Below are 26,240 nucleotides of genomic sequence, written 5' to 3'. Positions count from 1 at the left end.
TAACTTCAATGCTTGATATTATATACATACTAATAGTATATCAACTGTTGAGGTCACTTTGTTTGTTCATGCACCAATGTTGGTTTCCTTCCCTGTTTGTTGGGGACACTTTCCCTGATATTTTGCTTATCTTATTTAGTGCAAGAACATGCACAAAAATACTTGAAGTTGAAATTCAAAAATATTTCTCAGTAAAATTTACACTGATTATTGGGAAGTGCATGAACAGACCAGCTAACCAAATAATTTTAATTTGACATTATGTTTTTCTTTTATTTGAACCTATTATTTGAATTATTTTGGGGAAATGCAAATGTTTCTATTAAATGCTGCTGAATCTTATGTTCCTAGGTGTCCATAAATTTGGCAAAAAAGATGACAGCTGAAGAAAAGGTGATAAAAATAATCATTCTTGGGTGTAATAAAATGAAAAACATGCAGGTGGTGCTATGGGAATTACTTTTGAAGGGTAGCATAAAATATTTAATTATGAAGAAAGTATAATTTAAATGAGACAGAAATGATATAAAGCAGAAACAAAACTCTTTGGAATACATAAGCTATATGTTTTCTAACACAAACCAAGAATGCTAATAAATACAAACTGCATTTAAACAGTTCCAGGAACTGTGTATCTATCACTACTTAAAAGACAAAAAAATTCCCTTATTAAATAATCAATTATTACATAATGTAATTCATTAGAAGCCTAGAGCCTAATTTTTGCCTCAGACACAAATAATAAAACAAACACATTTTAAACAGGAATTTGGGGGAGCAAGATTTCATCATTCCCTCATTATTCCTCCAGAAAGCCATTTTAAATTGATACTTGAGAGAATGGGGATTATAAGAATCAAATTGTTCCATTTAAAACAGGAACAAAACAAGGGGTTAAAGTACTGCATTATAATTATACAAGGAATACAATGATTTCTGCCCTTAAATATTCATTCAATAAACTTGAATTTCTAATAAACTTCATAAATGCAAACAGTCTTCGTTATATATGTATCGGTCCCTATTACTATTTCCATTTATAGGGAATGAGCTAAGAATATGTTTTATAGAAACATATTATTTCTGATAGTACCTTCCAAATATTTCCTGTACCTCTGTGGAATTTTCTAGCCTGTTCCTCCTAATTTATGAGTGTTGGCTTCCTCTTTTTCTTCCATAAGTATCCTAATGAATTTTTTTAAAAAATGAATGTTTTGATAATGCAGAAAATATTTCATAACACATTTTATATTGGGTGATGTACTGTTTCTTGAACAAGTATTAATATATTAAAACACAAATTAACATTTAGAATATTTGTGAGTCTTTCTCATTTACTTTTAGAAAAAGTCTTGACCTTTAATCAACTGAGGAGCACAGGATGCTTGTTGTAATAAATCAGAAAGTTGTGCAACGTCTAGAAGAGTTAAATTCCTGTTAGGTTTCTAATTGAGCTAAAATACCTAAACATTGCTATCTACAATTCCTAATTAGCCTCATAGATGGATAGTTGAATAACCTACAAATGCATTGTTAAAATACTTTTGCTTGTTACTTTCTGATAGAAGCAGACACCAGGCAACAGAGTGCACCTCTGAATTTCTTTTTCATAAGCTGAAGAATCTTGCAAGTACATTAGATTTTTGAAGAAGTTAAAAGTTTTGAATTGAAGAGATATCTTTGTGAGATGATGCAATTATTTTTAAAGGGATGGGAATAATATTGGCCTTTATCTCTGGATGCATTTATGTGTGAATATTTATAGATAAATTGCTTTTGTATACTACATCTTCAGAATCTTTCTGAAAGATATCTGTTCTGAACATCTACTGAGAAACTCTTCCACCCATATAACTCCCTTCCTCCTCTATCTTTACGTATCTGGGGAAATTTCTGCATATTCACTTGGGATGACTGTGCAGGATAAGTTAGTTCCATATGAGGAAGGTGGTCTTGAAAATACCTGACAGCCAAACCATGTGAACCTTTAATGATCGAAACCAGCATATTGAATTGTACCCAGAAAACTACTAGAAATCAATAACGTGCCTATAACTTTTGTATTTTGTGGATGCAACAGCTCTGATCTGCCAGTTTGATCTTCATAGTAAATCTGATATAAAGCACATTTCAGTTCTGTAGTACAGCATGGATTACTGTTGCCGGGTAGGACTATAAATGGCAGAGCAACTGACACTGAGCAGACTGGAAACCATGCGGTAGCCACCAGATTAGTGACCATCATCCAGAGTTAAAATTGGTGCAAATAACCAAGTGATTTTGGGATTTGATGTCAACCTGTTCCAACCTATCTATTCTACAGCCAGAAACTGAGTCAAGACTAAGACTTTTCTAGAACAGGATGGGGATACATAACTGGGTATCGTCATTATACTGTTAACAAATTGATGAATAATTTCTCCCAGCAGTTTTGCTATTAAAAGGTAAGACTGAGATAGATGGACTCTTGCCCCAATAGAGAATGCCCACCAGCAGACCTCTGTTTCCCTACCAATCATTGGAAGCACTCAGTAGTGCGTCCTACTTCCAACCCTCTCAGGAAATTAACCAGGTTACTATGGTTTATGATATCAAGCACAAATTCCCCTGCAAAGGTTAATATAATCCACTAGACTCGAGGAACTTTTTTCATACTTGGACTAGAATCCAGGCTGGATGAAATCCAGATAATCTGCTTCCTATAAATCATTCTACAGCAGAGAACTTACATCTGAAAAAAAGATTTGAACCATGGAGTTGTTATATTTTGGGTTGTAATTGTCATTCATGACTTTTCTAGTAATCATGACGTTTCTAGTATCTGTAATAAAACTAACTTATGAAATAAGTGTTTTGGAATCTCTAACTACTAACCTTCAAGTCTGATGCCTGGGTGAATAATAAAACTTGTTTCTGTGACCTAGCATTTCTGGATAAGTAATTACAACAAAACACTGGAAGTGTTACAAAGACCTTTCTTTATGATAGTATGACAACAAAGGGTAAAATTTCCTTATCTCAGGGTAAAAGCTAGAACATAATAAAAGAAAACTTTAAAGAAGAGCCATATTTTGCTTAATAGTTATGAACAAATCACTAAATAAATTATTTAAATTCTATTAATCTATCTGACCAAATATATGAAATAAGGAAGCTGTAGAAAAGTTTGACAATAAAATCGTATTCATGTATCCTAGAAATTAAGTCTTCTTATTTCAGTCATGACTACTTCTGTATGAGTATATGTGATATTGTAGCCTTATGTTTTCTTAGATACCATTATGAGATATCACTAATAATTTCTCAGTATTTTGATTGTATTTTTAACATGTCTCTGTTAAATACGAATTCTGATTATACATAAGCCTTCATTTTCTCACTCAGTATGACCTCTATATACCAAATACAGATGGACACTGATCAGCACAGGAAGCCTGGATAAGATGCTTATTGTCTGGGGAACAAAATAATATTTTTTTAAAAATTGGCAACAAAAATAACTATATTTCCTGGTGAGAGCTGGTCACCATTTCAGAAAGTGATAACTAATAAGGCTCTTGGACAGGATTTTTCTTCTTACTTTTTATTTTGGTACCCTCGCAGCTGTAATCTTGCTTCTTGTCAGGTACTGAAAAGATAAAGACAAATGACCTCCATAGCTATACTGTCAATGTATTTTGATATAAATAGAAAAATAGCATGCCTTTTAGGAGGGAGTAATTCACTGATTGTCCTATTGTAGCCAGAGAAGAAAGAGCATCTTGTTGCAGCAAGATCCTCAGGGCAGAAAACATATATATTGGATACTCTTTGGAGATTGTGCTATTTCTATTCATTTTCTATTCACTGTATATGAAAGTACTGCAAGTATAATTGTATCAGGAATTAACTTCCAATGTCCATCCATACTGTTTGTTTTAGAATTATGGTATGTATGCATTGGAAGGGACCTGTAGGTCATCTGGTTTCATTTCCTTCTCTTAAATTATTCCTGATAGGCAGGTCATTTATTCCTAGCCTGAAATTCTCTAAGTCAAGGAAGATCTATTTGTGTTTTAGACAGACTATTCCTCTGCTTAACAATTCTTACCATCTTGGAATTCTTCCAGATATAAATCCTGAATCTGTTTTCTTTTCATTTCAAATCTTTGGGCACAGAATGTAACAGTTAGAAATGACCTCAAAAATTTAATTATTCCAATTGTCACTCAATACAGAAATACACTAACTCTGCTTAACATGTTCTGCAAAGAAATGTCCACCATCTCATAAGGGAATCCAGTGACACAATGGAACATGTCTTTCTACTTATAGCCACAATTTAGCCCAAAATTTATGTTGTTAAGCAAGATAGTTTTTAAGTGAATTTTTCCCCAGGGAATGGAGATTTTGTAGTATCCTGTCCCTGGAGTGGGGTGGGTATGGAGATTTTACAATATCCTTCCCCTGCCATGCCCACCAAACCACACCATGCCCACCAAGCCACGCCCACAGAACCAGTAGTAACAATTTTTGAATCTCACCACTGAAGTCAACCATCATATTTTCCCATATTGTCAGGTACAAGCAACTAGATCCACTTGTGAAAGCTACTTTATTGTGTTCTACCTATATTACAAGAACCTCTCCAGTCTGCTTGCCTTCTCTTAAGAACAAACAGAAAAAGTGGAACTTGAGGTGAGGGGGTCAGGCTTATGCCCCTTGTAGCTGTACAAGGCTCAAAGGTTCTCCATTTGGCCCATTCTCTTGCCTGGATGGGTGATTCCAACACATAGTCAGGCTAATTTAGCCAATGCCTTCAACAGTTGCTCATCAGATTTTCTTTCCAGGCTCTTTATCATCTTGGCTTTTCTCCTCTTGGTCTAATTTATTGAGGTTCTTCCTAAAACATTGGGCTTCAAACTGCAACATTCCTCAAAGCTGGCTGAGGAACTCTGGGAGTTGAAGTCCACAAGTCTTAAAGTTGCCAAGGTTGGACATCCCTGTTCTAGATGTTGTCTGACTAATAAAGAATAAAGTCTGACTTTTCTTAAGCCCAACTGCATTGCATTGCTTGCTTGCTTTTGCTTGTTAGTCTGTTCACAGTTCATCATAATGGTGGTTCATATTCAACTGATACTCCACTCATATTCCTGGATTCTTCTGACATGCATTTCCAATTCTAGGTCAATCCATTCAGAACTTAGATATTTAATGTTTTTCTACCTAGATGATTAATCTTCTGCTTGTCAGTACCTCAGCACCATTCTGTTGGATTTGGTTCATTATTCATTCTGGTAAATTCATTTTGAAATGTTTTTCTCTGCTTTATTGGCCAATTCTCTTAACTTCATGCTATCTTCAGCTTGACACTCCCAATTGATACTTCCCTCCAGGTGATGCAGAATAATTTATGAGGATTGACTCAGCATAAATTTGCTGGACTAAAAATGATAATCACATTATTGTTGCTACTGGAAAATGGAGCTAGATTTTTTATCATGTTTAATTAATGGGGTCCAGTGCCAAAAGCATTTAGCATGGATGTAGGAAGCTCAAATTTAAATTCCAACACAGCAGTGGCATGACAGAAAAATCCCTGAATGATTTTTATATATGAAATATGAAAAGTATCATAGCTTAAATTGTTACTGCTTGAAAATCACAGACATTGAAAAGTCAAATCTTCTGCAGTTAACGATGGGGAAGTATTTTGATCTTTTTTTCATATTTGCCCAATTATATATTTATTACATTGAAATGTACTTTTATAATTTGAAGTTCATGAAGCTATATAGGAACTGTGCCATTTAAAACTTGTTACTTTTCATATTCCATTTTTGAAATGTTCATTGTGAGACACTGAATAGGTTTGAATAAGTTACTATTTAACCTGTATTGTATGAATCTTATGAAAATAAGTTGTTACTCTTTTGAGTTTTTCACACATAAACAAATCAGTTATATCAACCAGTGGAGAATATAACATGCTAAGTCTGTCACTCTCCCAAGTTATTTGGCAGATTTCATTCTTCTAACTTAGCTGAACTCCTGCTTTGGATCACCAAACAGAAGAAAAATGTCAAGAAAAGAAACCTTATGTAAAGGCAAAAGAATTACAGATTATCTCAAAGAATCATAAATATGTAAATCAGGGGTGTCCAACCTTGGCAACTTTAAGACTTGTGGACTTCAACTCTGGGAGTTGAAGTCCACAAGTCTTAAAGTTGCCAAGGTTGGACACCCCTGATGTAAATCTTAGTACTCTTGATAACAAAGAAGAAGAAATCAACAGTGAAGGTATCAAAAGTGAGGCACCTTAGATTTTTGTGACTCTTGACTCAATCAAGTGTTTGATCAGATAACTCAAGTAAGAACTTAAAATGAAAACAGAGAAATCCACAACATTTTAAAGAGAGGACTTAGCAAGTATGTCTGACAAATCTTAATAAGCAGTTTAAGGAAAATTTAAAGCAAATGTGTGACATAGCTCAAAAAGCTATAACAAAACACCTCCTCGCCAGCAATCAACATCCAGATAAGCAGAGATTAATACCAGGATTAATAGCAGACAAACAATCAAGCAGTAAACAATAGTTCCATCAAGGAACAACCAGGGGTGGGATTCTACCGGTTCTGTCCGGTTCTATAGAACCAGATGTTATGATTCTGTGCAGTTCAGAGAACCGGCAAATCGCACCCCTGGCTGGCCCTGCCCCTCCCCATCGGCCCCGCCCCTCCTTGCCCACACGGATGGCGGGGTGGGGAGCTGGTCCTGGAAGCCCCAATGTCGCCAGAATCGCTGCCATTGCGTTCCTTGGGCACGATTGCTGCCATCGTCATTGGCGTCTCACTGCTGCTTCATCCCGCCCCCCCAGGTATGGCAAGCCCTGGGCTGGAGCTCAACAGCTTGCCTTTCCTCCCCCTGCTATGCTTCCCCCTTGGGGAAGCGAGGCTGGGAAGCGAGGCTGGGAAGGCTGCTGGCAGCAAGGGAAATATGGGGGGGAGGCGTGCTTCACAAATGTGGTGGCAATGGCGCTAGAATCCCCTTCTCCTCATTTGTAAAATGCGTGAAGTTTAAAGGTGCCGCACAGCACGGGGCTGCTTGTGAGGGAGATGGGGGGGAGCCGCACTTCACAAATGTGGCAGCTATGGCGCTGGAATCACCTCATTTGTAAAATGCGCAAAGTTTAAAGGTGCTGCACAGCGCGACCCTGTTCATGGCAAGGGAAATATGGGGGGAGGGGAATGCGCTGTGCAGCACCTTTAAACTTAGCACGCTTCACAAATGGCGCCTCATCATTTGTGAAGCGCGCTAAATTTGGTGCTAAGTTTGGTGCTGCGTGAGGCTACTCAAGGCAAGATGGGAGGAATATGTGGGGGGGGATTTTTCTCCCGAGACACTGTCTGATGCTGCTGCTCTTGCCATGGAGGCCAGAGATGAGAAACAGAGAGGGAGGGAGAAAGAAAGAGAAAACTATACTCCTGTAAGTATTGCAGAAGCAACATTCTCCCTTCCACTTTCCACAGCCCCAACCAATCCTCCCATGCACCATGAGCAGAAATTTCATCCATGCAAAAGCTGCACGACAGGAAGAGGAAATTAAGTCTTCAAGTTCCTGGATACTGTTTCTAGCCGTCATTGAGTCTCAACAAACCAATGTTATTTTTTCCCCCCTTTGGGATAATTGTGTTATTCACCACATGCCTCATCTTCAAAACATGCTATGAATCTTTTAAAGAGAGCATAAATAAAGGACATTACCAGGATTTTTAAAAGATAAAGAAAATCAAGAATTTTAAAAGATAAAGCACGCACACATACACCTCCCCAACTCTGTGTGTGTGTGGTTTTTTTCTCTCCCCCCCCCTCAAATCTGTGGCCGGGCAAAGCCAGCAAGCTCTCCTTTCTTGGTGCTCTTTGCTACTTTCATTTCTTCATTTTGGAATCCAGACTGGCTGAACAATGATCGCCAGCTGCAGCTGCCCACCCCGCACCCAGTAGCCACAGGTCACAAGAGGAGGAGGGGGAGGAGGGGGGTCGCTTGAAGGGATGCTTCCACGATTGGTCTGAACTTGCTGGCTTGGCCTAGTCGGCTTTGAGAGAGAGAGAGAGAGAGAGAGAGAGAGAGAGAGAGAGAGATATGGGGGGCAGAGAGGGGAAGATAGGGAGAGAGGCAGAGACACACACACACACAGATACAGAAGGGAGAGAGAGAGCCATAGAGAGACACAGAGAGAGATAGAGAGAGGGAAAGAGAGAGAGAGAGAAGAAAGGAAAGAAAGAGAAAGAAGGAAAAAGAGAAAGGAAGCAAAAGGAAAAAAGGGATAGACAAAGAAAGGGAGAGATGGAAGGAAGGGACAAAGAAAGAAAAAGAAAAGAGGGAGGGAGGGAGGAGAATGTGAATGAAAAATATGGATGGATAGACACATGGAGGGAGGGAGAGAGAGAAAAAGAAGAGGAAGGAAGGACACAAGCCCTGGCTTCAGAAGACTCTGAAACAGCACAGCAATCTAGGGCTGGAAGGGGTCTCGGAGATCATCTAGTCCAATCCCCTGCTCCACCAGGAGATCCTTACAGAATCATAGAGAAGTGTGTGTGTGTGTGTGTTTGTGTGTGTGTGTGTGTGTGTGAAAGAGAGAGAGAGAAGAAAGAAAGCAAGAAAGAAAAAGGGAGAGAAAGAGAGAAAGGAAGAAAGAAAGAGAAATAGGAAGAAAGAAAGAAAGAAAGAGGAAGGAAGGGGGGGGAGAGAAAACTCTGCTATTATTTTTAATTGTTCCATTATTTATTATATATTAATATTTTACACTGTCTCTACACGTAGAGTGATTTTACTGCCTTTCTTCTGCCCAGGTATTTTTCAAGGTTTACAATACATGCATTCAATGTCTATAGTCCAGAGCATAAATACAGGTGTGTTTAACAGAGTTGAAAGGGACTTTGGAGGTCTTCTAGTCCAGGGGTCCCCAACCGCCGGTCCGCGGACCGGTACCAGGTCGCGAACAAGCCTTACCGGGCCGCTGGTTGCTGGGCGCCGCCATCTTTTTTGGTAAAAGCGCTTCTGGTGAGCTTTTCCGGGTAGAAAGCTCACCGAAGCGCTGTTTCTCATAAAAGATGGGGCGCCAGCCTTCGGTGAGCTTTTCCGGTAGAAAGCCATTTCTACCCGAAAAAGCTCACCAGAACGCTGGCGCCGCTCTTTTATGATAACAGCTGCCCGGTGACGCCACCGGAAGCGCCTTTTCGTCATAAAAGATGGCGGCGCCCAGTTGACGCCGGTACGGGTCGCGGCGCCCAGCTGATGTCGGAACCGGGCCGCGCGGCGTCGAAAGGTTGGGGATCCCTGTTCTAGTCCAACCCCCTGCTCAGGCAGGCAAACTGAGGATGCCAAACTCTGAGTAGAGGTCCTGGGAAAGGTGTATAACACTTAGAATAACACTTAGAAGGGACCTTGGGGGGAACCCTATACCATTTCAGAGAAATGGCTGTCCAGTCTCTTGTTAAAATTATCCAGTGTTGGAGCACCCAGAACTTCTGGTGGCAAGCTGGTTAATTGTTCTCACTGTCAGGAAGTTTCTCCTTAGTCTTAGTCATTGCTTCTTGTGTGTCTTCTGGTGCTTTGGAAAATACATTGCCCTTTCTCTTTCTGGCAGCCCCTTGAAAGCCTGTTGCCTATCACCCTCTTGGGCAAAGCATGTGAGCCATTTCCTCCTTTCAGTGGTCCATGAAAGTACATCTATAGTATGTAGATAATAAAGTCAAAAAAAGGTGAACAACATTTTTATAGAACTATAGATAAGTTGAGGCTGGGTGTGGCACGAAATGGCTGGGAGGGGAGGGGCCAGGCGAGGCACACCTTAACGTGACATATACACATGCTATACACACACACACACAAAATCATTGCCCATTTTGAATACATAGCGGAAAGGAAGAAAGAATATCGGATACATATACACAAATGTGTGTGGAAAAAAAACTGCAAACAAATAGGATTATAAAAAAACAGCTTCTAATGTTAGCAGTTGTATATGAGAGAAAGAGAAATGAGAAACAGAGAGGGAGAAAGAGAAAGAGAGATGAGGAAGAAAGAGAAAAAGATGACAGAGAGAGAGATGAGAAAGAGGGAGAAAGAAAGAAAAACAGAGACAGAGATACCTGTTTAAAAGAAATTTAAAAGAAAAATGGCTCTTTGATGTTTAAGGTTGCAGACCCCTGGGTAAGGCAAGCACCATGGTCATTAAGTGAGTCTTATGGTCATTAAGCAAACACTGGTTGTTTAAAAAGTCCATTTTCCCCAATGGGCATTGGTAACCAGAAACCAGAAGGAATTGTTGGAAACCGGCAAAAAACATAGAAAACCTCAGTCACAAGACTATGTGGGATGTTGTAACTGGTCACACGTGTGTGTGTGTGTGTGTATGGCTGTCAAAACACCAAAAACAGGCCAAATAACTCTGCTGAGGTCAGTTGTAAATTAGAACACTTGCTAAGCAACTGGCCATTAAGCAAGGACCTGGTCATTAAGCGAGGACCACTTACATTTGGTTTGCCAGTCACATGGCCACCTGCCCAGGCCTCGCCCTGCCCTCTCCAAGGCTCCCCATGCCTTGGAAACTGGCAAAAAAACACTTGCTAAGCAGCTGGCCATTAAGCGAGGACCTGGTCATTAAGCAAGGACCACTTACATTTGGTTTGCCAGTCACATGACTACCTGGCCATGCCCACCCCAGTCACATGACTCCCTAGGCGTGCCCAGCCAGCAAGCCACTCCCACCTGTCACATGACCACCAAGCCACACCCACAAATTAGGCCATGCCCACAGAACCGGTTGTTAAGAAATTTGAATCCCACCCCTGGGAAGAAGCAACTCAAACAATCAAACAGTAAACAACAACGTAATCAATGAACTACCAAAAAAAACATAACACACCAACAATGCCGGGGCAAACCACTGCATTTAAATAGAGCAAAGCCCACTCCCTTCTTACACTGAAGATATTACCTGTTGGGTAAAACAACTAGAAAACAACCAAGCTCAGGGAGTACCAAGATACATGGAAATTATTATTATAACACAATTTGTAAAAGAGAAGAATATTTTGATGCTAAACAGATAAATTGATAATCAACCTTTAATGTTATTGCTTAAAATAAACTGCTTAAAATAATTTAAGTAAAAATTGAATCTATGCTTTCTATGCTTTCTGGAGTCATTTATAGTGCAATGATTGTAAATGCTGAAGTCACAATTCTCTGAATTTGGGATATTATTTATATTTTGCAGAGAGGTTTATTGAACCTCATGGTGGCCATCACATTTTCTTCCATCTAGAAGTAAACAGATCAATTATCATAAACTTTAATTATTTTTTGATCTTTTTTTAGAGAAGCAGATGAGAATGATGTCAGTTGTTAAATTAAATTGCCATATGGATATGAAATAACACAAAGCCAATTAGTTAACATTAATTTTAATAGGTTTCATCTTGTTATCACTACTATAGCTGTTATGATCATCTGCTTGATCATCCTGCTTTCAAGAAAATTCTCGTCTAGGATGCCACTGGTAATATATGGGATAAAAACAGACTTTGTTACCTGATTTTAAAATCTCCTGCAAAAAACAAAAACACAAAAACTCTGCAATAATATCACTTTACTGCTTGAATCCAGTGCTGGGAACTTAACAAGAGGTAGAAATATGTTTTCTTTACCTTCCATGAGAACCTTATTCCTAGCAGAACCAGTAATGGAATAGTGTTCCTACATCCAACCATGTTGATCAGAATCAGGCACCAGAATGACTGTATACCTACTGAGCTAGTTGTGCTTCCATGTACACCATGTGCACAATTATTAGGCAAGTGAGTATTTTGATCATATCATCATTTTTATGCATATATTCCACCGCCAAGTGGTATAAACTTGAATGCTTAGTTGGCATAAGCATATCAGGTGGTGTGCATTTGTATCATAAGGGAGGGTGTGGCCAAAGGAGATCAACACCCTGTATCAAGGTATGCATAATTATTAGGCAGCTTCTTTTCCTCAGACAAAATGGGCTAAAAAAGAGATTTAACTGACTCTGAAAAGTCAAAAAATTGTAAAAAGTCTTTCAGAGGGATGCAGCGCTCTTGAAATTGCTAAGATATTGGGGTGTGATCATAGAACCATCAAACATTTTGTTGCAAATAGTCAACAGGGTCGCAAGAAACATGTTGAGAGAAAAAAAGATGCACATTAACTGCCAAAGATTTGAGAAGAATCAAATGTGAAGCTACCAGGAATCCATTTTCCTCCAATGCTGTCATATTCCAGAACTGCAACCTACCTGGAGTGTCCAGAAGTACAAGGTATTCAGTGCTCAGAGACATGGCCAACATAAGGAAGGCTGAAACGTGACCACCACTGAACAAGACACATAAGTTGAAATGGCAAAACTGGGCCAAGAAATATCTGAAGACATATTTTTCAAAGGTTTTATGGACTGATGAAATGAGAATGACTCTTGACGGACCAGATGGATGGGCCTGTGGCTGGATCAGTAACAGGCACAGAGGTCCACTTCGACTCAGACGCCAGCAAGGGTGGAGAAGGGTACTGGTATTCATTTAGTTGCATAATAATTCTGCACACTAATAGTTGCCCAATAATTGTGCACACATAGATATTATCCTAAGAAAACCATAACTTCACTTTTACTTTTTCAAATATTCAGGTTTGAGATTTATTAACATATTGGATTGACCGAAAGCACTGTAGTTGATCAATAATAAAAATGAATCCTTAAAAATACAGCTTGCCTAATAATTGTGTACAATGTATGCACCAATAGGAACAGCAACCTTACAATGGTAAAATCCTGTTTTTAAGTCATTCTGACCTCTTTTTGGAGAACTACATATTTTCTTAAGGTATTTTGGAGAACTACATATTTTCTTAACTGAAATTCAGCAGGAACAAATTGTGACTTATACACAGTCATGGCCATCAGTTTCTTATCTGTACCAGGTGACAGATAACACCTTTGATGCTAACTTTGAGTAGTATTAGCCCCCAACCTGACTACTCTTTATGGTGATAGAGTTTATACAGCTCCCAAAAGTCTCATTTAGTCACATTAAGCTAGATGTAATGAAGTCCCACAAAATTTGAGTGGACTTTTCTGTGTTATCAGCAAAAGTAATATATTATTCTCAGTTAGCTTTAGATGATGTTTATATGTTAGTAGATTAGATTTAGGAGTCACATGCTCCACCTACCAGGTACTTTGGATAAAATGCAACAAAAACAATATTAAATATTATAAGAAGCACACACACACACACACACACAAAACCCCATACTGATGGGATACTGTTAGGAATGATAATCACCTAACCGTTGGGTTGGCAATATATAAACCAGGATAGTAATTTAATACTGTATCTTTAAGAAAATGCTGTAATTGTGATTGGCTGAGGTTCTTCCAATGGCCATAAGATGGAGCCAGAAACCTGGTTTCTTTCTCCTTGCATTTCCTGCTTTGCCTATTGCCTGATCGTGGTTCTGTTTGGATTGCTGTGAGTTTTGCAACTGTTAGCAAACTCCGTTTACTGAACTTTGTTTATGATACTTGACTTCATTTTTGGATTATCCCTGGACTAACTGCTTTAACCGTGTATGATTTGGACTTTGTTTGTTGAACTTTGTTTACCCGTTTACTGGAAGTAAAATCTACAATACTATTCAGTGTATCTGTATGCTGGTTGTGTGTTATTCAACATCACTCTCACTATGTTTCCCTGAGTGCACTCATTCTCCTAACGGGGAATACCTCAACAGATACAATACAGTCTGAGAGTAAAATTAATATTTCAGAATACTAAAAGCCTTATGGAACAGAAACTATTTGCTAACTATTTAAAGTAAAATAACGAAAGACCAATCTTGCATCTTTCAGGTGGGTTGTACAATGTTCTTTTTTATTTTTATAAATTTTTATTGGTTTTTAAAACGAACATAGACAAACAAAACATAAAAACATGGAGCCATCTTCCCTATATATACATACAGTGTGCCAGTTGGTTTACAAATTGTTTTGTGCTTCCATTTCATAGTCTTCAATTACAATTACATTGTATATATTCTCATATTTTCAATCAAGTATTAAATACATTAATATCATTGTTAATCATTTGACTATACTTTTATTCATTCATGTTTTATGAAATAATCATATTTAACTTAAATTGTTTTATGACAGTTCATATTATCATCTCAAATCTATCCTACAATCATTTTGTAGAAATAAGAAAAGAATACCTCTTTATATATTTATTATTTTCTAAGAAACTATATATCTAACCATTGATAGAATAGATCCCAAATTTTATAAAATTGTTTATCATCTTGTTCTCTGATTTCAAATGTCAATATACTCATTTCAGCACATTCCAATATTTTCTTAATGATTTCCTCCGGTGATGATATTTTCTCATTTTTCCAATTTTTAGCAAATACAATCCTAGCCGCTGTTAATACATTTACAATCAAGTATTTCAATTCTTTACTATATATTTCAGGTAAAATTCCCAATAAAAATATCTCTGGTTTCAAGTCTATATGCTTTTTTGTCATTTTTTCCAACCACGTGTGGATTTTAGTCCAATATTTTTTAGCATCCGCACAAGTCCACCACATATGGTAATATGAGCCAGGTATCTGATGACATTTCCAATATTTTTCAGATTTGTTCTTGAACATTCTTGCTATTCTTGTCGGGGGGAAATGCCACCTGTAAAACATCTTATACAAAATTTCTTTATATGCTGTTGACATTGTCATTTTATAATTTTGAGACCACAATTTTTGCCATTTCTCTACATCAATCCCATATCCAAAATTCTTCCCCCAAGCAGTCATTGTTTCTTTAACTTGTTCTTCTAGTTTAATTTCTAATAAATATCCATACAATTTTTTAATCACCTTTTCATCAGTACCTGTCAAAATCTTATCTAAATCAGTCGATTTATCATAGAAACCTTCTGTTTTAGAGTCTTTGTCATACCTTGAATGTATTTGCGCATATGAAAACCATTTCATCTTTATACTTTGTTCCTCTAATTTTTGTATAGATTTAAGTTCACCCTTTTCATTTAATATTTCACCATATCTAACTGTTTGTTCCTTTTTATATATTATAGGATAAGAAAATGCTTCAATAGTCGATAGCCAGACTGGAATTTTCAAATAACATTGTCTTTTAGTCTTCTCCCAGTTTAACCACAGAGACTCCCATATATAATGTCTTCTAAAATACCCCTGTGATTTAGTTCCTTTATACCATAGAAAAGCATGCCACCCCAACAACAGATCATGTCCTTCTAATGTCAACAATCTAGTATTTCTTAGTGTTATCCATTCCTTAACCCACATCAAATTTGTAGCTTGGTAATACAACTCCCAATTAGGCAAACCAAATCCTCCTCTTATTCTAGCATCTTGCAAAAGTTTTAGCTTTATTCTCGCTTTCTTACCTTGCCATATATATTTCAACACAATTTTATTGAAATCTTCAAAGTAATCTTTTCCAAGCCTAATTGGAATTGTTTGGAACAAATATAAAACTCTGGGTAATATATTCATCTTGATTGTTGATATTCTCTCTATTAATGACAGCTGTAAGTTTTCCCATTTCGCCAAATCTAACGCTATCTGCTGCTTAAGTTTGATATAATTACTCTCTTTTAATGTACTGCATCTTGCTGTCAAATGTATCCCCAAGTACTTAATCTTATTCGTGACCTGAATTTTCAATAGATCTGTCAGTTCTTCCTTTTTGTCTTGATAGCATATTCTTTGTCAAGATCTTTGTCTTATCTTTATTTATTTTCAAACCAGCCACCTTTCCATATGCCTATATCTTTCCTATCAATTTTGATGCTGTTTCTAGTGGGTCTTCTAAAATGAAAACCAGATCATCTGCAAATGCTTGCAACTTAAATTCTTCCTTTTTAATTTTCATCCCTTTTATATCCTTTTCTTCTCTAATATTTCTGTTTAGCACTTCCAAGGTTAACACAAACAACAGAGGTGATAGTGGGCACCCTTGTCTTGTTCCTTTTCTTATATCAATAGAGTCTGCCAGTTCTCCCTCTATCATTACCTTTGCCGTTTGCTTATGATATACAGCTTCTATTGCTTGGTTAAATTTTTTAGCAAAGCCCATCTGTTCCAGTTGTAATAACATGAATCACCAATTCACATTATCAAATGCCTTCTGTGCATCCAGAAATATCAAAGCCATTTGTTTTTCAGGATGTGCCTCGTAGTATTCCAAAGTATCCAAGATTACTCTCATATTATCTTTAATTTGTCTCTTTGGCAGAAATCCATTTTGATCAGGATGGATAAAATTGTTTAAATATTTTTTGAGTCTTTCTGCCAATATTGAAGCAAAAATTTTATAATCTGCATTTAGTAAGGAAATAGCTCTATAATTCTTGATTTGTAATGGATTGGCCTCCTCTTTTGGGACAACTGTAATATAAGCTTCTGACAATGATTTAGATATCTTCTTCTTTAACATAACTTCATTCATAACTTCTAGAAATGGAAGGTTCAACGATTCTTGTAGTGTTTTATAAAATTCTGCCGTAAGTCCATCTGGGCCTGGGCCTTTCCATTGCTTCTTGAGTATTTCAGTTAACTCCATCATTGTTATATTGCTTTCTAACATTGTTTCAATCTCTTTAGGTATCTGGGGTAAATTAGCATTCTGTAAATACTGTTTAACTCTTTCCTCATCAATATTCTCTTGTGTATATAGTTTCCCATAATAGTCTCGTATGATTTCCTTCTTCTCTTTACTACCATAACAAACTTGGCCTTGGTCATCTATTAATTGCAATATTTTCCTTGATTCTTTCTCCTTTCTCAATTTATATGCTAACCATCTACCTGGTTTGTTTGCATCTTCAAAGTAGTTCTGTTTAGCACCTGATTTTCTGTGCTAATTCTTCTTTTTCTATTAGACCCATTTTATGTTTGATTATATCCATTTTTAACTTAATGTCCTTTTTCTGTGGCATTTTCTGTAGCTCTTTTTCAAGTCCTTTATACTCATCCTCTAATGCCTTAGAGCAGGGATCCCCAACCTTTTCGACGCCTGCCCGGTTCCGCGTCAGCTGGGCGCCGCGGCCGGTTCCGGCGTCAGCTGGCGCCGCCATTTTTTACGAAAATCACTTCCGGTGATGTCACGGGCGATTTTTCGTCAAAAAAATAAATGCGGCCCAGCGCTTTCGATCAGCTTTTTCGGGTAGAAATGGCTTTCTACCCGGAAAAGCTCACCGAGCACTGGCACCGCCATCTTTTTGATGAAAAATTGCTTTTTTACCAAAAAGATGGCGGCGCCAGCAACCAGCGGCCCGGTAAGGCTTGTTCCGCGGCCCGGTGCCGGTCCGCGGACCAGCGGTTGGGGACCCCTGCCTTAGAGGCTAGTCTTTTCATGGTATTTCTTTTCCTTGTATAGTCTATTATCAAGCCTCTGGTATATGCCTTCATTGTATTCCATACGTTCTGGATTGATGTATCTTCTTTTTTGTTTTCTCTAAAGAAGAAAGCCAGTTCTTTCTCCATCCACTGTGTGAAGTCTTTTTCCTTTAATATAGTATTATTTAGCGTCCATCTAGATCTTCTTCTTTGTCCTTTCCATTTAATTGTCATTGGATTGTGATCTGCCCAAGTACTTGTTTCAAAATTTATTTCTTGAATATTAGCTAACAATTCTGTTGACATCCATATCATATCTATTCTGGACCATGATAAATGTCTATTTGAGTAGAAGGTATATTGTTTAGTTTTAGCATTTCTTTCTCTCCATGTATTTTTTAAGTTTATTTCATCTACCATTTAAAAAAAAGATTTAGGGAGAGTCTTTCTGTTTTGCTTTGTTGTTTTCTGTACTGAATAGTCCAGTTTGTTATCTACAATTCCATTAAAATCTCCCATCATAACTATATTAGCATAGTCCAGTTCAATTATTTTCATATGTAATTTTTTATAAAATTCTTCTTGATTGTCATTCGGGGCATAGATTGCAATCAGGAGTGTTTTCATATTATTGTCCATTATTTCCACCATTAGTATTCTTCCATCATCATCAGTATAGATCAATTTCGCTGGGATAGTATCTTTAATGTATAAAGCCACTCCTCTTTTCTTGCATTGTGTCAAAGAAGTAAATATTTTCCCTAACTTTGGCTATATCAACAATTGTTCATGTTGCTTTTTGATATGTACTTCTTGTAGGCAGGTTATATCAAATTTTAATTTCTCTAATTTATGGAAAGTTTTCCTTCTTTTAACAGCTGAGTTAAGTCCATTTATATTAATTGTAATCAGTTTTTTCTCTTCCATGGTTATATTTTGTAGTTAGGTTTAGCAGCTCTCGTAGATCTTGGTTCACGTTGTTCTTTGGCTTCCACCTTTCCACCAACTGCACCTTCTTCTTTTTCAATCGCCATTTGGCAGTCCTCTTGGAATTCAATTAGTGAGATTTCTTTTTCTGCCTCTTCCTCTTTCCCTCCAAAAAGTTCTGTATAAAATGATTCAGCTTTCTCAATTGAATCAATTCTATGTCTCTGTTCTTGCCATGTGAACATTAAACCTTCTGGAATCAGCCATCTATAATTCACCTCTTTTTTAAGTAACATTTTGGTCAGAAATCGGTATTCTCTTCTCATCTCTCTCACTCTTCTGGGTACTTGTTTCAGAACCACAATCTCCTTATCTTTATATTTCAATGTTTTCTCTCTTGCCACTTGCAATATTTGTGTTTTAATGGCTTTCTTTGTAAATCTAATGTGAACTTCTCTTGGTAAGCTATTTCTCATTGCATATCTTGTGAAGACTCGATAGACCTCATCTATTCCATCCATCATCTTCTCTTTAGTTATTTCTAAAGCTTCAGCCAAAATTTCTATCATTATCTCAGCTAGGTTTTGTCCCTTTTCTTCCTCTAGGTTTTGGAATCTGAGATAAAATTCTGATCTGTCCATCTCCCATCTCAGCATCCCACTTTTATCTTGTTCAACCACAGTCAATCTGTTATCAATGTCTCCAATCTTCTTATCTCTTTGTTTATCTTCTTCTTCATTTTTTTGGAATCTCTCATCATACTTCATCATCATTTGTTAAATGTTCTCCACTTTTTCATCAGTTTTCCCTGTTCTTTGTTCAATGTTCTCTGTTCTCTTTTCAATATTCTCTGTTCTTATTTGTATATTTTGGATTCCTTGCATAATCATCTGCAGGGTCACTTTTTTCTGTTCTTTTTCTTGCTGTAAGATTGTCTGTATTGAACGGTGTCCTCCAGATGGTGAAGAGGAAGAAGTAGAAGTTGAAGAACCAGGGGCTGTTAGTTTCCTACTCATTTCAGACAATTCAAAATCTTCAGGTTCTTCTAGACCTTAATCCACTTGTGAAATAACCAATTTCAATTCCAAATAAAAATAGTGGGGAAAAAGAAACCAAAAAGTAGCAATAATAATAATAATAATAATAATAATAATAATAATAATAATAATAATAATAATAATAATAATAATAATAATAATAATAATAATAATAATTTTTTCAGGTTCTTGTATACCTTAATCCAATCAATTGGTTAGATAGCAGTTAAAAACTCAAAAATGGAAGAAAAGAGCATAAACACACACACAAAAGAAAAAATTGTTAAATCCTGAAAAAGGTGGAAAAGTAAAAGGTAAAAAACTAAAAAGGAGAAAAAAAAGTTCTTCAGGTTCTTCAACACCTTAATCCAATTAAGAGGTCTCAGGTATAAAAGGATGCATAAGAAAAAAAGGAAAGCCACAAAAATAAAAAAACACCAATATGTAAGGTAAATTGAGAAAAAAATACAAGGGAGGGAGAGAGAGAAAAGAAAAGAGACTACTCCCTTAAAAAAAAAAAAGGAGGCAAATCAATTATTCAAGCTTTTCCTTTAAAATAAAATGCAAACATAAAAAGTTGACTTCAAGAGACAAAAGGAAAGACAAAACTCAAGTTCCAAAAGGCCAAAAATCCAAATAGTTATTATGAAAAGTAAACTAGTAAGGAGGGGGTTTGTTAAAGTAAGAAATAGCACAGCTTAAAAAAAAAATAAAAAAGCACACTGCGCTTTGTTAAATTGTCCAAGGCTTTTGTTAAGATTTATAACTCTCTTCTCCAGAATTTTATCACCTTTTTTTCCCTATAAGCTTCAACACCAGACTCCAGCTGTTGATAGAAACCCAGAAGAGCACCTGCAATAATACTCTCCCATGCTCTTCCCTCTGTCTTATCAAACAGGCAATGTCCTTGAAAAGAAGTCTCAGTTCTTTCTCAGCTTTGTCTGGTTAAGAAAAAGAAATAAAATATTTCCAAACCTCTAGTTGGTAGTGTTACAGAGTTTCTTTTGCTTTCACTTTCCCCCTCCTTTTCCAAAAAAATATAATGAAAATTAATTAAAAAGGGAAAAAGATATTTAAAAAGATAACTAAAAGGGAGTCTCTAGCCTAAAATATTATAAAATCAAAAAGAAGAGAAAGAATAAGTGGAAGAAGAAAAAAAAACTAGTCCAGTTTCAAAATATAAAATCGTATGTAGAAAATCCAGCAATAAGAAAAAAATAAAAATAAAAATATTACTTTGACATTCCTGTTTAAAATCGCCGCTTAATCACTTCTGTCAAAACTTTTACAGATTCTTTCTTTTCTTAGGGTGTCCTTTCAAATCTTAAAATAAAGAAAGGGTTCTCACCAAACTGGCACACTTACTCTTTCCGTTCTCTTTCGTTTCGGAGCTGTCCCAACTTCAGCAGCTTTAATGGCTGCCTCTTTGCCGCTGGCAAAAAGAGCTTCTCCTGGATCTACCAGGGACTTTGCAGTATCCCTGGGATCGACAGGATGCACTCTTTGCATTCACCGTCTCTTTGGAATGGTTTAGATCCAAATGGACCGTCCAGGAGCAAAGATATCGGCAGCGATCTCAGACCTCCAAGATCGCATGCCGTATCGTCGCGACGCCAGCTCCGCCCTCTCCGTACAACATTATTTTCTTGCACTTGTAAGTTTGCATCATGTAAAAAGGAAACAACTAAAAAAAATCACTTATCTTATTTAGAGCACAGTTGAGGAGCAAAACAGGAAAAATACACATTCTTTGGTTGGTTCAAAACAAGCCTTCCCATACTGTTTGAAAGATGGACATTTAACTATTTAACTTTAGCAGTTATTTGAATGGAATTGTAGAAAATAGTATACTCCTATCTATCTCTATCATATCAGACTTCTATAAGATTATGAAATAAAACATAAATACATGTTTTACTATTTCCCTTTGTGCTAAGCAATATTTATGCAAAGTATAGTAAAAATGAGAAACAATGAGTGAAGGAATTTTAAAACAGGGGTAGGGGGGAAAGAAAGAAATCAAAATCCAGTTTTTAAGCAAGGTAAATCACAGTATTTCTCCATAACCTTTTTCTTTGTTCTCTGTTCTTGCCTCCACAAGCCCCAATGGTAATTTCTTCACACATTTCCCATTATAAATGAACATTCTACAAAGATTCACAAATTCATATCTTTTCTAATTTTCCACTATTTTTGTATAATTTATCATCACTCCTTTTTCCCTGTAAAAAAACATGGCCTTAATTTCAATACATTACTTTATATTTTAATAGAACTCATTGTGTCACACAATCTTAGTTAGTCAGTTTATTAGTCTTAGACCAGTACAAGAAACACATCCATGAGTGATCTGTGAATATTTAAAAATCTATCTAAAGAAATCAGAAAAAAACATCTGAGACAAAATTAAAGCACATCTATAAAACAACCTTATTTGAACCCATGACTAAGGTCCAACATTACTTAATCTAATATTTGCAGTACCTCATTAGGAAACTCTGCCAATAACACCCTTATCTGCATACAAAAAAACCCCACACCTTTTCATATTCCTGGCCAAGACAATTGTACATCAGCTCATTCATAAATTAAACAAGCAAGGAGATATCACAGATGCCTGACTTACTTTCTGCTGAATGTTGAACCATTTTTAAGCATTCAATTTGTCTTATGCCTACATAAACTATGTTCCATATGGCAAAATGTATTGTACTTTCAGCCTACACATTTTTAAAATCATATATTTCTTTGATTTAATGAAATTGAAATAAACTTCTTTAACCAATTAGAAAGAATAAGAATGAAGAATGAAAAAGTCTTGTCCTTTCCAAATATGGCCAATTGTCACCTCTCACTTCCTCTTGATCAGAATTCTTCCAAACACCTTTCCAGGTATACTAATGACCCTATTGTTTTTATATTAACCTTGCCTATCTTTCCCTTTCTAAAGAAAAACAATAATAGCATGCTAAATTCAACATGAAAGATATATGCAACTGTCACATATACATATATATTAAATTACTCAGACAGCTACTCTATAAACAATCCACCCCCATATTTTAACACTCCTCCAATTTTACTTACACCTGAAATTGTTTTCAACATTTTACAGTGTTTATTACTTACTTTTCATTAATATTTTCTAGAAGACCATTACAGCATTTATTTCAATTCTATTATCTGATTTCTCACTATAATTCCCATAAAAGCATCTCTAAAATATCCTATTCATCATTTTATCACTTTAATTCAGCCCAAGCTTATTCTTAATTGCATTCACTCTGTTGGAGACTCCTTGTTTAGCCCCTTTCACTCACTTTGAAAACAAACTTGAGTCAATATAGATCTCATTTCTACCTCTTGTAGGGGAAGGTTCTTTCAGATTAAATCTGTAGTAATACATAAACTCTGTTTCTGAGTTCTTTTGTGAGGCTTTGCATTTGCTGACTCTTTGCCACATTGTAGTGTAACCTTTTCTCTTTAGATAGAATGTGCTATGATGGATATGTTCTGTTTCTGCATCTGTTTATCTAGGTGGGTAATGTTCAGCACTTCCTATTTGAGCATATACTGGTATACATCTTCTAGCATGTGGAAAAATATCTTGAATATATCAACAGTTATAAAAGATAGATGTTTACCCTGCAACTTAAATACTTTCACAGAACAAAAATAAAAAAGAATGAAATAAGTAGAGTTTAGAAAAGGAAAACCACAGCAACGTATTTCATTAAAAATTGAGATATAAATTTACAGATGCTTGGAAATGCAAAGGCACAGTTGTCACTTTTGCTGACACTATGGGGTCTGACATAATGTCAGTCTTAACTTTGAATTACTGGCTTTGGTTGGCTCGTGTTCTCACCGTGAGGCACAATTTAAATGTACTTTTTGTCTGCAAATATAACCATAACTCTTCTATTGTCAATAATAATAGGCTTCTTTTTGGCCCCCTTAGGGCAAACACTCAAACAAATGGCATGTGAATCAATAAATACCTTAGACTGCTATATTTATTCATGAGATGTGTATCTCTGCAAATTCCTTGGGGGGGAAATCCTTAATTCTTAATCTCATCATATCGGATTGACTGTTTATCAGTTTTAAATTAGACCTGATTTCTCACCTGAAAATGAACCTAGAGAGGAGGGGTATTGTTTAGTCTTTCTGTGTCTCATTTGATTCCTGCTTTTCCCTCTTTTTTGTTTTGTTAACAGCAGCATTCCAGGTAAAAGGGCATATGATAAGCATAAGGCATTGGCAAGCCTATTGAAAAAAAAGGCTTGCATATATCAATTTGCATATATCAATTTGCTTGCATTTGAATGTTCTGTAAGCCAAATTGCTATCTGCATAAGAAAGGCTGTTCTGTAACCTCACCAATGCTTGGCTTCTCATCTGATTGCCTTTGTTTCCTCCACCTCTCCCTTTTGTTTTATTGCTGGCTCATTAGCAGCTGCTCAGAGTGTAGAACAGGCTGGTTGAACTGAAGACAATTATTTTTCCGAGGGCAACAAAGGTACTTATGAACCCTTAAGCATAACCAATGAACCTGATGCCATTGATGCCCTTCTTATAGCTTCCATCCTAGAAAATTCATGAATAATATTTTGCTTGGGGCTCATTTGAATAGTCTCCCCATTCATTAACTACAGCTGTAAGGCAAGGAATGACAGAGTTCAAAAAGCAAACCAAGGAAATATATTAGTAATAAAATTATCTCACGGCCTTCAGGCATCTTTTCAAGCTCTCTTTTCTCTTCACCTAAATTCATAGTACCATTACTTAAAACATCAGCTTTTGTCATTTGCAAGTACTAGAAATACTGAATAAATATTTCCTCTGTTCAGGAAATGTGCATGTATATGCAATATCCATAACCCACATCCCACATCTCTGAAAATTAGCAAGGAAAAAAACTGAAATGTCTTGGATATTTTTCACCATGAAATGTATTGCCACTGCTGAACTGTCAACCCAGATAGTGTCTGTAAATCTAACAAAGTGTTTTTCCTGAACATTTAACACTGATACCTCAGAGGTGGTATTCAGCAGGTTCTGACCAGTTCTAGAGAACCGGTAGCGGAAATTTTGAGTAGTTCGAACAACCGGCAAATACCACCTCTGGCTGGAGATTTTACAATATCCTTCCCCTGCCACGCCCACAGAACCAGTAGTAAAAATATTTGAATCCCACCACTGTGATACCTGTATATTTCTATACACAACAAACAGTATCAGCATTCAGTGATGCAAATGAGCTTACCCTTTGCCCACTTCTTCCTGTTAAAACCTAACGAAGGAACACATTTGTATTTGCTATGCAAATGACAATCATTTGCCATTAAAAATGTATCTTTTGTCACACAGGTGACATGGTCTGAAAACCCATCTGCTAATATGAATTAAAGCAAGCAGTTAGCATAGGAGTACATTGTTGTGTTTAGGTTGTACAATGTGAGCATGCCAAAATGCTTCAGGGTTACCAAAGTGTTGACATGTTTAGTATAATTTTCAGCACTGTCTTTGCTAAATAAAATAAACTACCTAACAAGGCTCTGGAGATTGAAATACTGCCCACCCTTCTCTACAAATCAAGAGTATTTTTATTCTTTAATATTTGTCAGCTACATCCAGAATGAAATATATAATATTTTTCATTGTTACAATATTCATTTTATCTTCAATTTATCTTCAATTCAGAAGACATGTCTTGAAAAAGCAGTTATTTATTTTCTATATTTATATCTTTACATGGATATTACAAAGAATTTAGAGAATTTGTGGAAATAAAATATTACATAAACAGCAATAATATGAAACTGAAATGTCCATTTTGTTTCCAACAAAGCACTTATCCCAAGCGTTTAAGAATTGCTGATAAATATACAAATAACTAAGATATGGGCCAGGTTAGTTTATATGAGATATAGCTTATCATCTCTGCCTGCAAATAAAATATGCTAAAAAATATTCATGTTTCTTCCTTCAGCAGCAGGTACAAAGGTCGAACATATAACTTATTACTTTTAACTATAAGGAAGTTAGAAATGAATTTTTAAAAATGTAGTCAGTATCACTGATGCTAGCGGCCCAACATTTCTGCAAATCATTATATGCAAGAAAATAGTCACCCAGGCAAGCCAAAATGTTGTCCAACATTTTGGCTTGCCTGGGTGACATTGTATGAAGAGGAACTGTCTTGGGCCACATGTAAAATATATGATATAATTAATCTATATAAATAACAAGCTTCCTTTAAAAAATTATTATCTTGTGGGGCTGCATTACTAGTTGTTGAGGGCCACATGTGTTAGACACACTTGGTATAGGGCAATGTGAATTAATGTGAAAAGGGGAAAAATGGAAATTGTACATTAACATTATTGAATACTATGTAATTTTATATTCAGATGCACTGTACCATTTGTAATATTGCTTTTGCAGCAGTTGGCTTGGAATCATTCTCCACTGGAATAAACAAAATACTATAAAACAAACATTTTGAGTAGAACAGGTCCAACTAACTGATGTTTCAATCTGACATTAAAATTCCAGGGAAACATTTCACCTTTTGCTTTTATGAGCACCTTCTTGAACCTTATAAATCTGTCATCAAGAGGTATAACAATCAATCTGTTCATAGTTCCAGTCTCACAGTTCTTACTATATATTAGAGTTTGAGAGGGAGCTGCATGTTATGCTGCAGCCATATATAATGCAGGTCTCCCTACTATTATATTTCAAAAAGTTACTTGACCCTGGGTAACTTTTTGAATTCAATCTAAATTAACTGACTAGTTGAAGTTAGTGGGCTTAT

This window comes from Notechis scutatus, chromosome 6, assembly GCF_049901735.1.
Source record: "Notechis scutatus isolate UNSWTSFEM ecotype Mainland chromosome 6, rNotScu1.2, whole genome shotgun sequence".
Classification (NCBI taxonomy): Eukaryota; Metazoa; Chordata; class Lepidosauria; order Squamata; family Elapidae; genus Notechis; species Notechis scutatus.
Note: the sequence above shows the minus strand (reverse complement) of the source record.